The sequence below is a fragment of the Arachis stenosperma genome, chromosome 9 (assembly GCF_014773155.1).
Source record: "Arachis stenosperma cultivar V10309 chromosome 9, arast.V10309.gnm1.PFL2, whole genome shotgun sequence".
In the NCBI taxonomy this organism is placed as follows: Eukaryota; Viridiplantae; Streptophyta; class Magnoliopsida; order Fabales; family Fabaceae; genus Arachis; species Arachis stenosperma.
Window position 1 is genome coordinate 55,253,236 of NC_080385.1, and position 18,743 is coordinate 55,271,978.

The window sequence follows — 18,743 nt, forward strand, 5'->3', positions numbered from 1 at the left end:
CTAATTCCTAACTTGCAACCACTACACAACTCGTTCTTGCTTTTAATTCCACAAAGGGCTCTAAGTTGTCCATCCGTTTCAATCAAACCATATTCAAGTGAGAAAGTAGAGCTTGAAGATAAGAATTTTATCCACTTGAATGTTATGTTGGATGGTGATTTGGGAAGGAGAGCTTCCCCACACTTAGACAATGTAAGGTTGACTTCCTCACGCTCTTCTTTGGGTATTTCCACCTCTTGACAAGTTTCTTCACTTTCAACCTTTTTTCCTTTGTCATTTAGCTTGGTATTGTTTTCAAGAATTTCAATTTCTTGCCCAATGGGAGATGATTCAATTTTGGATAGGAATTCATTGATGAATACATCCAGCTCTTGATCAACCTCTTCATATTCTTCAATTTCAATATACACCATACTAACTTTTTCTCCTTGGTAGCTCTCTTTTGATTCATTCTCTTCTTCATTGCTTACCAAAGGTATGGGAGGTTGTGCACACTCTTCTATTATTCTAACTCCATGTCCACTAGGGAGAGATTCAATTGTAGATAGAAATTTCTCCACGATTGAATCTATCTCTTGATTAACTGATAAACCCCAATTTCGTGGTTTATTTTGTGCTTATTTTGAGGGATTTATTCACTTTTTCCCACATTTATTCAATGAAATAGCATGGTTTCGTAATTCTCCTTTGAATTGTGCTTGAATGTAAAAACATGCTTTTTAGGCCTTAAATCGGTAATTTTAATTCATTTTAATTCCATTCGATGCCTTGATGTGCTTGTTAAGTAATTTCAGGTCCATAAGGCAAGTATTGGATGGAAGAAATGAAGAGAAAAGCATGCTAAGAGGAGAATGCATGAAGAGACAAAGATTTGGAATGCACCAATGGACGCGCACGCGTACAAGGCGCGCACGCGCAAAAGTGGTTTTCCACAAGGACGCGCACGCGTACATACCGCTTCCGTGCGGATGAGGATTTTCCAATCGACGCGCACACGCACATGGCGCGCGCGCACCAGTACTTTTACTTGGCCCACTTAAAGGCAAAACACTGGGGGCAATTTCTGGGCAGCCCAGACCCAATTCCAACTTGTTTCTGAGTGTATTCATGCAGAATTGAAGACCAAGCAAAGGGGGAGCAATTAATTTTAGCCAACATGAGCCTTTAGTTAGTTTTCTAGAGAGAGAAGCTCCCTCTTCTCTCTAGAATTAGGTTAGGTTAATTTCCATCTTAGATCTAGGTTTAATTCATGCTTTGATTTACTTTTCTTTTATAATTCCTTGTTCCTCTACTATTTCTCTCTTTAATTTTGTATCTCATTCATGTAATTTTCTACTTTTATGTTGATGCATTTTTGTTCTTCTATTTTCAATTCAATGTAATTTATGATTCATGTTCCTTTATTGTTGATTTGGATTTGTTGTTGTTTAATTCATTGCAATTGAGTAGTGTAGATTTACATTCCTTGCAATTTTACTATGATTTCCTTGTAAGACTTCCAAGTGTTTGATAAAATGCTTGGAAGGATGTTAGAGTAGATTTTGAGTATTCTTGGCTTGGAAAGAGTAATTGGGCAATCTTGAGTCATGAAAACCCAACTTATGTTGGTGATCTAGAGTTGTTAGCTAATATTGTTTCCATTGACGCTAATCTTTTGCTAATTAAATTAGCGAGTTGATTAGGATTTTTGGAATATTGTTTCCATTGACGCTAATCTTTTGCTAATTAAATTAGTGAGTTGATTAGGACTTTTGGATTGAGATTAGCTAGTCTCATTAGACTTTCTCCCTATTTGTTGGAGTTGACGTAATGAGATAAATTCTTGTTTATATTTGTGACATGATTAATTAGTCTTGTTTGACATTCTCCCGATGTGTGAGTTAACTAAATAAGATGAATTAATCATGCATGACTAGGATAGAAAGCCTATGATATCAATCCATTGCCATGAATGTCTCTCTTTATTACTTGCTTTCTTTAATTACTTGCTCAATTTACTTTTCTTGTTATTTACTTTTCTTGCCAATATAAATCAAAAACCCCCCTTACATACTTCATAGCCAATAATTGACCACTTCATTGCAACTCTTCGTGAGATGACCTGGAGTCCAAATACTTCGGTTAATTTTATTGGGGTTTGTACATGTGACAACCAATATTTTTGTATGAAAGGATTCTTGGTTGGTTTGGAAACTATACTTGCAACAAGAATTCATCCATTTGAGGAAAATTCTAAACCACAAAAGAGTCCGATCATCAAAATGGCGCCGTTGCCGGGGAGTTGCGATGGTGTTATATTATTGGTTATTGTATATATTGTGAATAGCTTTGTTTTTGGTTTGTTTGTTATTTTTGCTAGTTGTAGGATTTAGTTTTCTTCATTTCTTGTTAGCTTTTGTTTTTATTTTCTCTTTCACTATGAATTCTCATTTTAGCTATGAGTGTGATTACAACTATGTTGTAGGAAATGGGAACTTCAATGAAGATGTGCATCAAGGATGGGATAACCAAAGGTGGGAGGAGCCATATGCATATGATCAATCCTCATGGCAACAACCTCCACCAATGCACTATAAAGAAGAGCCATTCTATGATGCATGCCAATTCAATGGTTATGGTGAATCCCCTTGTGACTTTCAAGAACCACCACCGTATGCCTATGGGCAGTATCCTCAACATAGCCCTCAACCATACTCACAAGCCCCTTCTTACCAACCATCTTCATATGACCCTAATCCATATACATCCTACCAACAATCATATGAGCCATATGAACCACACATAGAGCCACCACCATTCAAACATCCATATTATTGCCAAGATGAACCACCTCCAATGTGTGAAAAATTCCAACCACAAGATGAATACCACTTTCCACCACAACCTCCCATGGGAGAATATTCATGCCCTCCAATCCAAGAGTCATATGATCCTACCCATGATATCCAAGAAGAACAAGAGTCAAGGGATCGTTTCAAGGAGACATTGGATCAATTTCAAGCAACCATAGAATGTTTTGTGCAACAAATGGAAAGAATGGAAAATATTGAACCACCACAACCTTACCAAGAAGAACCACCTTCCAACTACAATACCCTTCCCTCAAACGATGAACCCTCTCTTCCACCATCACCTTCCGATGAAGCCTTTATGCTAGAATTAAGGGATCTTGAAACTCATATCTTAAGGCAACACGAGGAGGATGAAAAGAGATTTGAGGAGTTAAGAGCAAAAATGGCTATTATGGTAGAAGCCATTAGCAACATCGTCTCATCCCGCCTAAGCCTATGCGATCAAGGCACTTCCATTGTGGAATGTGGAGAAGCAACCAAGAAGCTTAGCGAGGGAGTGAACTCAAAGCTCCAAGGAGAAGAAGAGGAGTTAAAGAAACAAATGCAACAAGAGGAGGAGGTAGGGATTATCGAACAAGGGGAAGAAGTGGTTGAAGACTTAGGAGATGCGGAACCTCCTTGGGAACATAGAGTTGAAGAAAATCCCTCCAAGATGATTGAAATTGATGCTAGGAAGGGAAGTGCACACCTTCCAAGGCATATTCCATATGAAGCCGTGGATGGGATAGAGCAAGCATTGAGTTCCCTTGGTGAGGAAGATCAAGCACCAAGTCTTAGTGGTGAAGAATCCTTTGAACATGAAGAACCTTCTCTCATTGGATTTGATAGCAATGTGGAGGTAAATCTCTCTCATCCTCCCATTTATGATTTGTGTAAGGGAAAAGGTTTGGATAAAATTGTTGAACAAATGATTGAAATTAAGAGATCTTGTGGAGAGGTGGAAGTCCTTAGAAAAAGGAGGATGCGAATTGAATACGCATTGTTAAGACCATTGGAATCACCTTTGCCTAGGTTGCCATCTACACCTTTATTTGAGTGGGTGAAACTCACTTCTATTAGCTTTATTATCCCACTTGAATATGGTTTGCTTGAGATGGATGGCCAACTTAGGATGCTTTGTGGGATGAAGTGTAAAAGAAAGATGTTTCGTGGTTGGCGTTGCAAATCAAGGCTCATTATGGTTGATGCATCAAACATGAGATATAAAGGTTGGAGTAGTGCTCACCTAGATGGGTCTAGGAGGATTGTTGGTCACTTTATAGAGAATTCACCTTGCTCACCACCCGGATGGGCTAATAATGAGAGTCAACTTCAAGACGGGTGCGAAAATAAAGTGTGGGATCCCGGATCACACAAGGAAAATCAATTTTGGGAGCCTACGGTTTGTGAAGAACTCTATTAACACTTGGTGCAAATGATAAAGAATCTTGAGGCACAATGGAGAACCAAGCAGTGGTGGATGTTCCAAGATGGCTTCAAGCACAAGCCACCTTGATAGGAGCTCACCATAAGTCCAACTTAAGGACAATAAATAAAAGTGCTAGGTGGGAGACAACCCACCATGGTAAACTCTCTCCCTTTTTCTCTTTGTAAATATTGGTAAAATAGGTTTAATTCTTTGTTTTGAATTGCTTAGTTGTGTTTAATTTGGAGTTGAGTAGGTTAAATAAGGTTTATTGATGTTTTGGTAGCTGTTTGGAGGTTTAGAATTCTTGGATTGGTGCAAAAACATAGAAAAACTTTTGAAAAACAGAGCACCATACACGCACACGCGCACTCCACGCGCACGCGCACTTCACGCGTACGCGTGCCCAAGCAATTTCGACCATCCACGCGCCCGCGCCATGTACGCGTACGCGTGGATTGAATTTTTCCACCCTCCATACATTTTCCCGAGAGTTGTGCCTGGAGTGTGCCAACTTTGTGCCCAAAGGCACGCGCACGCGTACCTTGCGCAGACTCTCGAAATAACCCACCGATGCGCAGGCGTGCCGCACGCGTACGCGCCGCTTCCATTTCATCCATCCACGCTTACGCGCACATGACGCGCACGCGTGGATTGCCCTGTTTCACCCACCTTCTTTTCTTCTCCTCTTTCCATTTTTTTCCTTCTTCTCTCTTCCCTTCTTTTCTTTCCACCCTTCAAACATCATCCAACACTACCAAACATCATGTAACACCATTTCTTTTAGTTAGTTAGTTAGTTTAATTTTGTTTTCCATTATAAGTGTTAGATCACTAATCTTGTTTACTATTTACTGCTGCTTATTACTGATAGGATGCTAGTTTAACATCATTGTTGGTAATTGTCATTGTTGGATTCCCTTGTTGAGGTTACAATTTATTACTTGGTTTTGGATCTTCATGTTGAACATTTGTGAATACCAAGTACATGTTACATTGCCCTTAAGCTTCTTAACTTTTTTGAATCACATGTTTTGGCCACCATGCATTCATCATCTATTGTTAGGCAATTGTACATTATCAATGCATTTTTTTAGGATGCATGTTCTGATTGAGCATCACCTACTTCATGCATTGAGATTTTGGAATTATGAAATTGGATCAGAAGCTTACCTAGTGACATATTTTTGAGCTTTCTAAGTTTTGTGGACCATGCTTGCTATGTGATTGATTTTTACTTCTATGTCCTTTCTCCTAAGTTCCATAGCATCCATGTGTTTCACCTCTATGTCACTTAGGTGTTGCAACAATTTCAATAAGTGTCACTGTTTGATGTGTGAGCTCTTTATACCATTTTGTTCACTAAGTCTACTTACACATCAATCAATGGCCATTCATTATCCAATTTCACAATTGCTTGATTAATTGCTTGAATGCTTTCATGCCTCTCCACTACTTGTTGAGTTATTTCAGCCTAAAAGTCTTTTAAAATATCTCAAGCACACTAGAATGAGTGAAGTGCATGTTTTGTTTTGTGTAATTGTGACATAACTTTTTGTACCAGTGTGTGTGTATTCTAAACCGCGCGCAATTTTAGAACCCACACACCTATTTTCATCAATGTCACACCAAATCACTCACTCAATTCTAGTGATTTACCTCATTCCAATAATTCACGCTTCCTTGCTTTTGTATTTTCTCATCTTACGGTGTTTATTTTGTTTTTCATGATTGATGCACCATAAGCAAAAATGGAAGCGGAAAGAAGTACACGCAGCAACCGGTTGACCTACCAGCTGAAGGTAGCAACTAGGAGAGTCGCCGTACCCCCTTGCTCATCTTTGGATGCACCGAGGACGGTGCAAACTTTTAAGTGTGGGGAGGTCGTCCGACCACTCGGCGTCTTTTGGGTAACAAGTTTCTAATCCCAACACTTTTGCATTTTATTTTAGGATTTTTAGTTGCATTTTCTTAATTTGCATATGTATATATTGAGCTTAGTCAAAATCATGATATTTTCCAAGGATTTTATCTATAGGGCACCCAAATTGATTCAAAAAAAAAGAAAAAAAATATTTCTTAGAACTTGCTTGAAGTATATACCTTGTGGATCATGTTTTTGAGCTAAGAACACAAGCATGTGAGACTTGAGCCTTAATTGTGTGGTTACATCATATAACCACTTATTTTCATTCTTATGTGTATTATTCTCTTCCTATGATTGTAATCTTTGATTTGTTTGATTCTTTATGTCCATTACTTTGTGTATACATGCATTTATATGATTAAGGCCATTGTTTCAAATAGCTCACTTACCCAAATAGCCTACCTTTTATCTTCCATTGTTAGCCAATTTTGAGCCTATGCTTAACCCACTTATTCTTAATCGTAGCACATTACAAGACTTAAGTGAAAAACAATAAATATCCCTTATTTGGATCTTTGATTAGCTTAGGCTAGTGAGAGTGTTTATCATTTGATTTTGGGAGAGTTGGAAACATTGGGTAGAGATAAAAGTGTGTTTGTGTTTTTATTAAAAAATCTTGGGAATTGGGTACATACTCATGTATTAGTCAAATGTAAAACCATATGAATTGGTACTTGTATATATACTTTATGAAAAAAAAAATTGCAATAAAAAGGGGACAAAATGCCCCAAAGTGAAGTTCAATAATAATCAATGCATATGGGTGGTGATCAAAAAGAGAATTCATGAGTGTGTAAAAAAGTGAAGAATGGGTAGTTAGGTTTGTTTAGAATTGTATAGGTTGTCATAGGTTAGGTGGGAAGTTTAAGTTAATCAAAGATTCAAATTTCAAGCTCACTTGATCATATACACCCTACCTTGACCCTAACCCCATTACAACCTATGGGAAAGTCCTCATGATATTTGTATGCATGCATAAAGTAATTGTTGATTGTTAGATGAAAAACAAATCTTGGAAAGCATGATTAGGGGAGAATTGAGTGAACCAACCCCATACACTTGAGTGACTAGAGCGGATACACATCCGGTGAGGGTTCGATTGCTCAATTACATATTTCCACCCATGATCATTTTTTTTTTGCAAGTTTGTTAAATCTTTCAATAACTCAATTCAATTGTGGTTTGCTCTGATTGCTATTGCCTTAGCACTTGTGCTTGCATGTGTATTCCTGGAAGATAGATTTATTTTGACTAAGCCATTGCATTCATGTAGATAGATTGCATTTAGTTAGTAGTTGGCATTGAATAAATGTGATACCCTTTGCTTCTTTCTTGATTTTAGCATGAGGACATGCTTAGTTTAAGTGTGGGGAGATTTGATAAACCCCGATTTCGTGGTTTATTTTGTGCTTATTTTGAGGGATTTATTCACCTTTTCCCACATTTATTCAATGAAATAGCATGGTTTTGTAATTCTCCTTTGAATTGTGCTTGAATGTAAAAACATGCTTTTTAGGCCTTAAATCGGTAATTTTAATTCATTTTAATTCCATTTGATGCCTTGATATGTTTGTTAAGTAATTTCAGGTCCATAAGGAAAGTATTGGATGGAAGAAATGAAGAGAAAAGCATGCTAAGAAGAGAATGCATGAAGAAACAAAGATTTGGAATGCACCAATGGACGCGCACGCATACAAGGTACGCACGCGCAAAAGTGGTTTTCCACAAGGACGCGCACGCGTACATACCGCTTCCGCGCGGATGAGGATTTGCCAATCGACACGCACGCGCACATGGCGCGCGCGCACCAGTACTCTTACTTGGCCCACTTAAAGGCAAAACACTGGGGGCAATTTCTGGGCAGCCCAGACCCAATTCCAACTTGTTTCTGAGTGTATTCATGCAGAATTGAAGACCAAGCAAAGGGGGAGCAATTAGTTTTAGCCAACATAAGCCTTTAGTTAGTTTTCTAGAGAGAGAAGCTCCCTTTTCTCTCTAGAATTAGGTTAGGTTAATTTCCATCTTAGATCTAGGTTTAATTCATGCTTTGATTTACTTTTCTTTTATAATTCCTTGTTCCTCTACTATTTTTCTCTTTGATTTTGTATCTCATTCATGTAATTCTCTACTTTTATGTTGATGCATTTTTGTTCTTCTATTTTCAATTCAATACAATTTATGATTCATGTTCCTTTATTGTTGATTTGGATTTGTTGTTGTTTAATTCATTGCAATTGAGTAGTGTAGATTTACATTCCTTGCAATTTTACTATGATTTCCTTGTATGACTTCCAAGTGTTTGATAAAATGCTTGGAAGGATGTTAGAGTAGATTTTGAGCATTCTTGGCTTGGAAAGAGTAATTGGGCAATCTTGAGTCATGAAAACCCAACTTATGTTGGTGATCTAGAGTTGTTAGCTAATATTGTTTCCATTGACGCTAATCTTTTGCTAATTAAATTAGCGAGTTGATTAGGATTTTTGGAATATTGTTTCCATTGACGCTAATCTTTTGCTAATTAAATTAGTGAGTTGATTAGGACTTTTGGATTGAGATTAGCTAGTCTCATTAGACTTTCTCCCTATTTGTTGGAGTTGACGTAATGAGATAAATTCTTGTTTATATTTGTGACATGATTAATTAGTCTTGTTTGACATCTCCCGATGTGAGTTAACTAAATAAGATGAATTAATCATGCATGACTAGGATAGAAAGCCTATGATATCAATCCATTGCCATGAATGTCTCTCTTTATTACTTGCTTTCTTTAATTACTTGCTCAATTTACTTTTCTTGTCATTTACTTTTCTTGCCAATATAAATCAAAAACCCCCCTTACATACTTCATAGCCAATAATTGACCACTTCATTGCAACTCTTCGTGAGATGACCTGGAGTCCAAATACTTCGGTTAATTTTTATTGGGGTTTGTACATGTGACAACCAATATTTTTGTATGAAAGGATTCTTGGTTGGTTTGGAAACTATACTTGCAACGAGAATTCATCCATTTGAGGAAAATTCTAAACCAAAAGAGTTCGATCATCAAAATGGCGCCGTTGCCGGGGAGTTGCAATGGTGTTATATTATTGGTTATTGTATATATTGTGAATAGCTTTGTTTTTGGTTTGTTTGTTATTTTTGCTAGTTGTAGGATTTAGTTTTCTTCATTTCTTGTTAGCTTTTGTTTTTATTTTCTCTTTCACTATGAATTCTCATTTTAGCTATGAGTGTGATTACAACTATGTTGTAGGAAATGGGAACTTCAATGAAGATGTGCATCAAGGATGGGATAACCAAAGGTGGGAGGAGCCATATGCATATGATCAATCCTCATGGCAACAACCTCCACCAATGCACTATAAAGAAGAGTCATTCTATGATGCATGCCAATTCAATGGTTATGGTGAATCCCCTTGTGACTTTCAAGAACCACCACCGTATGCCTATGAGCCGTATCCTCAACATAGCCCTCAACCATACTCACAAGCCCCTTCTTACCAACCATCTTCATATGACCCTAATCCATATCCATCCTACCAATAATCATATGAGCCTTATGAACCACACATAGAGCCACCACCATTCAAACATCCATATTATTGCCAAGATGAACCACCACCATCAACATGGTACGCTCAAATTGCAATCTCAACTCTTTATCACAACTTCGCACAACTAACCAGCAAGTGCACTGGGTCGTCCGAGTAATAAGCGTTACGTGAGTAAGGGTCGATCCCACGGAGATTGTTGGTATGAAGCAAGCTATGGTCATCTTGTAAATCTCAGTCAGGCGGATTCAAATGGTTATGGAGGATTAATAATTAAAAAATAAATAAAACATAAAATAAAGATAGAGATACTTATGTAATTCATTGGTGAGAATTTCAGATAAGCGTATGGAGATGCTTTGTCCCTTCCGTCTCTCTGCTTTCCTACTGTCTTCATCCAATCCTTCTTACTCCTTTCTATGGCAAGCTGTATGTTAGGCATCACCGGTGTCAATGGCTACAGTCCTGTCCTCTCAGTGAAAATATTCAACGCGCTCTGTCACAGCACGGCTATTCATCTGTCGGTTCTCGATCATGTCGGAATAGAATCCAGTGATTCTTTTGCGTCTGTCACTAACGCCCCACAATCGCGAGTTTGAAGCTCATCATAGTCATTCAATCCCTGAATCCTACTCAGAATACCACAGACAAGGTTTAGACCTTCCGGATTCTCAAGAATGGCCGCCAATGGATTCTAGCTTATACCACAAAGATTCTGATTAAGGAATCCAAGAGATATCCACTCAAGCCTTGTTTGCATGTAGAACGGAAGTGGTTGTCAGGGACGCGTTCATAATGACGATGAGCGTTACATAATCATCACATTCATCAAGTTCTTGGGTGCGAATGAATATCTTAGAACAAGAATAAGCTGAATTGAATGGAAAATAGTAGTAATTGCATTGATACTCGAGGTACAGCAGAGCTCCACACCTTAATCTATGTTGTGTAGAAACTTCGCCGTTGAAAATATATAAGAACAAGGTCTAGGCATGGCCGAGAGGCCAGCCCCCATGATCTAAGAACTAGACATTCAAAGATGATCCGAAGATCTAAAGTGATCCAAAGATGAAAATACAATAGCAAAAGGTCCTATTTATAGAGAACCAGTAGCTTAGGGTTAACAAAAATGAGTAAATGACGAAAAAAATCCACTTCCGGGCCCACTTGGTGTGTGCTTGGGCTGAGCATTGAAGCTTTTATGTGTAGAAACTTTTCTTGGAGTTAAACGCTAGCTTTTGTGCCAGTTTGGGCGTTTAACTCCAGCTTTTGTGCCAGTTCCGATGTTAAACGCCGGGAATTCTCGAGCTGATTTGGAACGCCGGTTTGGGCCATCAAATCTCGGGAAAAGTATGAACTATTATATATTGCTGGAAAGCCCTGGATGTCTACTTTCTAACGCAATTAAGAATGCGCCAATTAGGCTTCTGTAGCTCCAGAAAATCTACTTAGAGTACAGGGAGGTCAGAATCCAACAGCATCTGCAGCCCTTTTTAGCCTCTGAATCAGATTTTTGCTCAGGTCCCTCAATTTCAGCCAGAAAATACCTGAAATCACAGAAAAACACACAAACTCATAGTAAAGTCCAGAAAAGTGAATTTTAAATAAAAACTAATAAAAATATAATAAAAACTAACTAAAATATACTAAAAACATACTAAAAACAATGCCAAAAAGCGTATAAATTGTCCGCTCATCACAACACCAAACTTAAATTGTTGCTTTTCCCCAAGCAACTGAAAATCAAATAGGATAAAAAGAAGAGAATATACAATGAATTCCAAAAACATCTATGAAGATCAGTATTAATTAGATGAGCGGGGCTTTTAGCTTTTTTCCTCTGAACAGTTTTGGCATCTCACTTTATCCTTTGAAGTTTAGAATGATTGGCTTCTATAGGAACACAGAATCCGGATAGTGTTATTGATTCTCCTAGTTAAGTATGATAATTCTTGAACAAAGCTACTTTATGAGTCTTGGCCATGGCCCAAAGCACTCTGTTTTCTAGTATTACTACCGGATACATCCATGCCACAGACACATAACTGGGTGAACCTTTTCAGATTGTGACTCAGCTTTGCTAGAGTCCCCAATTAGAGGTATCCAGGGTTCTTAAGCACACTCTTTTTTGCTTTGGATCACGACTTTAACCGCTTGGTGGACGAAATTGTGATCCATATTCTTTTGTATTTGTATGAAATCATTATTATGGCACCAGTTGAATTCACAACTCCGTTCAACTAACCAGCAAGTGTACTGGGTCGTCCAAGTAATAAACCTTACGTGAGTAAGGGTCGATCCCACAGAGATTGTTGGTATGAAGCAAGCTATGGTCACCTTGTAAATCTCATTTAGGTAGATTAAATTGGTTTATGGTTTTCGAAAATCAATAATAAAAAGAAAATAAAAGGGATAGAAATACTTATGTAAATCAAGAGTGGGAATTTCAGACAAGCGTATGGAGATGCTGTGCTCCTCTTGAAACTCTACTTCACTACTCTCTCTTCCAATCCTTCTTACTCCTTTCCATGGCAAGCTGTATGTAGGGGTTCACTATCATCAATGGCTACTTTCAATCCTCTCGGAAAAATGGTCCTATGCGCTGTCACTGCACGGCTAATCGTCTGGAGGCATCACCCTTGGTTGATAGCTACATCCCATCCTCTCAGTGAAAACGTTCCAAATGCTCTGTCACAGCACGGATAATCATCTGTCGGTTCTCAATCAGGTTGGAATAGAATCCATTGATTCTTTTGCGTCTGTCACTAACGCCTAGCCTTCAGGAGTTTGAAGCTCGTCACAGTCATTCAATACCGGAATCCTACTCGGAATACCACAGACAAGGTAGACTTTCCAGATCCTCATGAATGCCGCCATCCATCTAGCTTCTACCACGAAGATTCTGTTGGGGAATCTAAGAGATATGCGCCCGGCCTAAGGTAGAACGGAAGTGGTTGTCAATCACGCGCGTTCATAGGTGAGAATGATGATGAGTGTCACGGATCATCACATTCATCAAAGTGTTGTGCAACGTATATCTTGGAATAAGAATAAGAGAGAATTGAATAAAAAGTAATAGTAATTGTATTGAAACTTGAGGTACAGCAGAGCTCCACACCCTTAATCTATGGTGTGCAGAAACTCCACCGTTGAAAATACATAAGTGAAAGGTTCAGGCATGGCCGAATGGCCAGCCCCCATGGTCTAAGGACTAGGCATCCAGAGATCTCAAATACATTAGTTAAATGTTCTATTTATAATAAACTAGCTCCTAGGGTTTACATGAGTAAGTAATTGATGCATAAATCCACTTCCGGGGCCCACTTGGTGTATGTTTGGGCTGAGCTTGATCAATCCACGAGCTGAGGCTTCTCTTGGAGTGAACTCCAAGTTATGACGTGTTTTGGGCGTTCAACTCCAGATCATGACGTTTTTCTGGCGTTTAACTCCAGACAACAGCATGTACTTGGCGTTCAACGCCAAGTTACGTCATCAATTTCCAAATAAAGTATGGACTATTATATAAATTTCTCTGGAAAGCCCTGGATGTCTACTTTCCAACGCCGTTGAGAGCACGCCAATTGGAGTTCTGTAGCTCTAGAAAATCCATTTTGAGTGCAGGGAGGTCAGATTCCAACAACATTAGCAGTCCTTTTGTCAGCCTTTTTCAGAGTTTTGCTCAAGTCCCTCAATTTCAGCCAGAAATTACCTGAAATCACAGAAAAACACACAAACTCATAGTAAAGTCCAGAAATGTAAATTTAACATAAAAACTAATGAAAACATCCCTAAAAGTAGTTTGAACTTACTAAAACTACCTAAAAATAATGCCAAAAAGCGTATAAATTATCCGCTCATCACAACCAAACTTAAATTGTTGCTTGTCCCCAAGCAACTGAAAATCAAGTAGGATAAAGAAGAGAATATACTATAAATTCCAAATATCAATGAATATTAATTATAATTAGATGAGCGGGACTTGTAGCTTTTTGCTTCTGAACAGTTTTGGCATCTCACTTTTTCCTTTGAAGTTTAGAATGATTGGCTTCTCTAGGAATTAGAATTTCGGATAGTGTTATTGATTCTCCTAGTTAAGCATGTTGATTCTTGAACACAGCTACTTATGAGTCTTGGCCGTGGCCCTAAGCATTTTGTTTTCCAGTATTACACCGGATACATAAATGCCACAGACACATAACTGGGTGAACCTTTTCAGATTGTGACTCAGCTTTGCTAGAGTCCCCAGTTAGTGGTGTCCAGAGCTCTTAAGCACACTCTTTTGCTTGGATCACGACTTTAACCATCAGTCTCAAGCTTTTCCTTGGACCTTCATGACACAAGCACATGGTTAGGGACAGCTTGATTTAGCCGCTTAGGCCTGGATTTAATTTCCTTGGGCCCTCCTATCCATTGATGCTCAAAGCCTTGGATCCTTTTACCCTTGCCTTTTGGTTTTAAGGGCTATTGGCTTTTTCTACTGCTCTTCTCTCTTTTTTTTTGAAAGCTTTCTTTTTCACTGCTTTTTCTTGCTTCAAGAATCAATTTCATGATTTTTCAGATCCTCAATAACATTTCTTGTTCATCATTCTTTCAAGAGCTAACAATTTAACATTCATAAACAACAAGATCAAAATTATACATGTTCAAGCATTCATTCAGAAAACAAAAAGTATTGTCACCACATCAATATAATTAAATAAATCAAGGATAAATTTGAAATTCATGTACTTCTTGTTCTTTTGAATTAAAACGTTTTTCATTTAAGAGAGGTGAAGGATTAATGGAATTTATTCATAGCTTTAAGACATGGTTACTACATACTAATGATCATGAAGTAAAGACACAAAACATAGATAAACACAACATTAAAAACCGAAAAGCAGAAAGAAATAAGAACAAGGAATGAATCCACCTGGGTGAGGGTGGCGCCTTCTTGAAGGTCCAATGGTGCTCTTTGAGCTCCTCTATGTCTCTTCCTTGCTTCTGTTGAATGATTCCTAATAATTTTGGTGTTCCTACCCTTAGTTGCTTCCAATATTTGTGTGGAGGACAATTTATCCCCTGAGGTATCTCAGGGATCTCTTGATTTGCAGCCACATGTTCTACCACTGAGCTATAAACCCTTTACATGAGTCTTTCCATCTCCCATGACTCAGAGGTGGAAGCTTTTGTCTTCCCTTTTTTTTTCTTCTTCTCTTTTTTTTTTTGGATGTCTCTGGCCTTAGGTGCCATTAATGGTTATGGAAAAGTAAAAAGCTATGCTTTTACCACACCAAACTTAGAAAATTACTCGCCCTCGAGCAAGAGAAGAAAGAAAAGATGAAGAATAAGAAGAAGATATGGAGGAGATGGAGGGATGTGTGTAGTCGGCTATATGGGTGGGTGGGGTTTGTGGGGAAGAGTGGATAGAGGTGAGTGGTGAATGAAAAACAGAAGGGATGACCATGAATGGAGAGAGAGAGGGCGAGGTAGGTGGATCCTGTGAGGTCCACAGATCCTAAGGTGTCAAGGAATTCCATCCCTGCACCAAATAGGCATGTAAAATGCCTTTGCACACCATTCTGGCGTTTAAACGCCCATGGTGCACATTCTGGGCGTTCAACGCCCATGTAAAGCATGTTTCTGGCGTTGAACGCCAGTTTCATGCTTGTTACTGGCGTTCAGCGCCAACTTTTCTTCTCCAGGCACATTCCTAGCGTTCAGCGCAGAATGTTGCTTGTTTCTGGCGTTCAGCGCCAATGCTCTGTTCTGGCGTTGAACACGGCCAGATGCATCTTACTGGCGTGAACGCCAGCCTGTGCGTCCTCCAGGGTGTGAATTTTTTCTTCTGCTGTTTTTGATTCTGTTTTTAATTTTTATGATTTTTTCGTGACTCCTCATGATCATGTACCTAATAAAACACAAAATAACAATAAAATAAAAATTAGATAAATAAAATTGGGTTGCTCCCAACAAGCGCTTCTTTAATGTCAATAGCTTGACAGTGGCTCTCATGGAGCCACAAGGTGATCAGGTCAATGTTGTATAGTTGTCCACACCAAACTTAGAGTTTGGATATGGGATCTTAACACCAAACTTAAAGTTTGGTTGTGGCCTCCCAACACCAAACTTAGAGTTTGACTGTGGGGGCTCTTCTTGACTCTGAACTGAGAGAAGCTCTTCATGCTTACTCTCTTTTGTCACAGAGGGATGGCCATGTGCCTTAAACACAAGGTAGTCCCCATTCAATTGAAGTACTAATTCTCCTCTATTGACATCTATCACAGCTCCTACTGTGGCTAGAAAAGGTCTTCCAAGGATGATGCATTCATCATCTTCCTTCCTAGTGTCTAAGATTATGAAATCAGCAGGGATGTAAAGGCCTTCAACCTTTACTAGCACGTCCTACTATTCCATAAGCTTGTCTCAATGCTGCCTGCCAATTGCATGATAACAAGGCAGGTTGTACCTCAATGATCCCGGCTTTCCATTACAGAGAGTGGCATAAGATTTATCCTGACCCTAGATCACACAGAGCTTTTGCAAAGGTCATGGTGCCTATGGTACAAGGTATTAAGAACTTGCCAGGATCTGTGTTTCTTTGAGGTAGAGTTTCTGAATCCAAGGATCCAGTTCACTAATGAGCAAGGGAGGTTATTTTCCCAAGTCTCATTACCAAAAAACTTGGCATTCAGCTTCATGATAGCTCCTAAGTATTGAGCAACTTGCTCTCCAGTCACATCTTCATCCTCTTTAGAGGAAGAATAGTCTTCGAGCTCATGAATGGCAGAAGGAGATTTAGTGGAATCTCTATGGTCTTTATATGAGCCTCAGATTCCTTGGATCCTTAATAGGAAACTCTTTCTTGTTTGAGGGACGTCCAGGAGGTCTTCCTCACTAGGATTTTCGTCCTCCTCCTCCTTGTGCATTCGGCCATGTTGAGTATATCAATGGCCTTGCATCCTTTTGGGTCTCTGTATTGCTTGGGAGAATACTGGGAGGAGTTTCAATGACTTCTTACTCAGCTGGCCCACTTGCCTCCAGATTTCTAATGGAGGATCTTGTTCACTCATGAAACTGAAAGTGGCCTTTGACAGATCAGAGATATATTGGCTAAATTAGAAGTGTTTTGTTCAGAATTCTCTGTCTGTTGCTGAGAAGATGATGAATATGGCTTGCTATTGCTCAGCCTAGTGTCACCATTGTTAAAACCTTGTTGAGGTTTTGTTGATCCTTCCATGAGAAATTTGGATGATTCTCCATGATGAGTTATAGGTGTTTCCATAAGGTTCACCCATGTAATTAACCTATGTGCCACTGGCAGGGTTCTCAGGATCATAAGCTTCTTCAGAAGTGCCTCTCTAGTACGTTGGATGCATGTTGCCATCCATTCAGATTTGAGAGATCATGTTGACCTGTTGAGTCAACACTTTGTTCGAGCCAATATGGCATTCAGAGCATCAATTTCAAGAACACCTTTCTTCTGAGGGTATCATTATTCACGGGATTCTCAGAAGGTACATGAATTGGTTGTTGCAACCATGTCAATGAGTTCTTGAGCTCTTCAGGTGTTTTTCAGGTGAATAGATCCACCTGCAGAATGGTCCAATGACATTTTCGAAATTCAGATAGACAATAGAGAATATATCTAATATGGTCCATCTGAAAAATGTCAGATGGAGTGACCAGCTTATCCCAGGAGTCCAGGCTATCCTTGGGTTGTGAATCCAACCATATTCTAGCTCTGTCTCTTACAGCAAAAGGGAAAAGCATGAGTCTGTAGACTTCAGGATCAACTCCATTCGTCTTTACAGTCTCACAGATCTGCAAGAACTCAGTTAAGAACTGATAGGGATCTTCAGATGGAAGTCCATAAAACTTGCAGTTTTGTTGCATTAAAGCAAAACTATGGGTCGATCCCACAGAGATTGTTGGTATGAAGCAAGCTATGGTCACCTTGTAAATCTCAGTTAGGTAGATTAAATTGGTTTATGGTTTTCGAAAATCAATAATAAAAAGAAAATAAAAGGGATAGAAATACTTATGTAAATCAAGAGTGGGAATTTCAGACAAGCGTATGGAGATGCTGTGCTCCTCTTGAAACTCTACTTCACTACTCTCTCTTCCAATCCTTCTTACTCCTTTCCATGGCAAGCTGTATGTAGGGGTTCACTATCATCAATGGCTACTTTCAATCCTCTCGGGAAAATGGTCCTATGCGCTGTCACTGCACGGCTAATCGTCTGGAGGCATCACCCTTGGTTGATAGCTACATCCCATCCTCTCAGTGAAAACGTTCCAAATGCTCTGTCACAGCACGGCTAATCATCTGTCGGTTCTCAATCAGGTTGGAATAGAATCCATTGATTCTTTTGCGTCTGTCACTAACGCCCAGCCTTCAGGAGTTTGAAGCTCGTCACAGTCATTCAATACCGGAATCCTACTCGGAATACCACAGACAAGGTAGACTTTCCAGATCCCCATGAATGCCGCCATCCATCTAGCTTCTACCACGAAGATTCTGTTGGGGAATCTAAGAGATATGCGCCCGGCCTAAGGTAGAACGGAAGTGGTTGTCAATCACGCGCGTTCATAGGTGAGAATGATGATGAGTGTCACGGATCATCACATTCATCAAAGTGTTGTGCAACGTATATCTTGGAATAAGAATAAGAGAGAATTGAATAAAAAGTAATAGTAATTGTATTGAAACTTGAGGTACAGCAGAGCTCCACACCCTTAATCTATGGTGTGCAGAAACTCCACCGTTGAAAATACATAAGTGAAAGGTTCAGGCATGGCCGAATGGCCAGCCCCCATGGTCTAAGGACTAGGCGTCTAGAGATCTCAAATACATTAGTTAAATGTTCTATTTATAATAAACTAGCTCCTAGGGTTTACATGAGTAAGTAATTGATGCATAAATCCACTTTCGGGGCCCACTTGGTGTATGTTTGGGCTGAGCTTGATCAATCCACGAGCAGAGGCTTCTCTTGGAGTGAACTCCAAGTTATGACGTGTTTTGGGCGT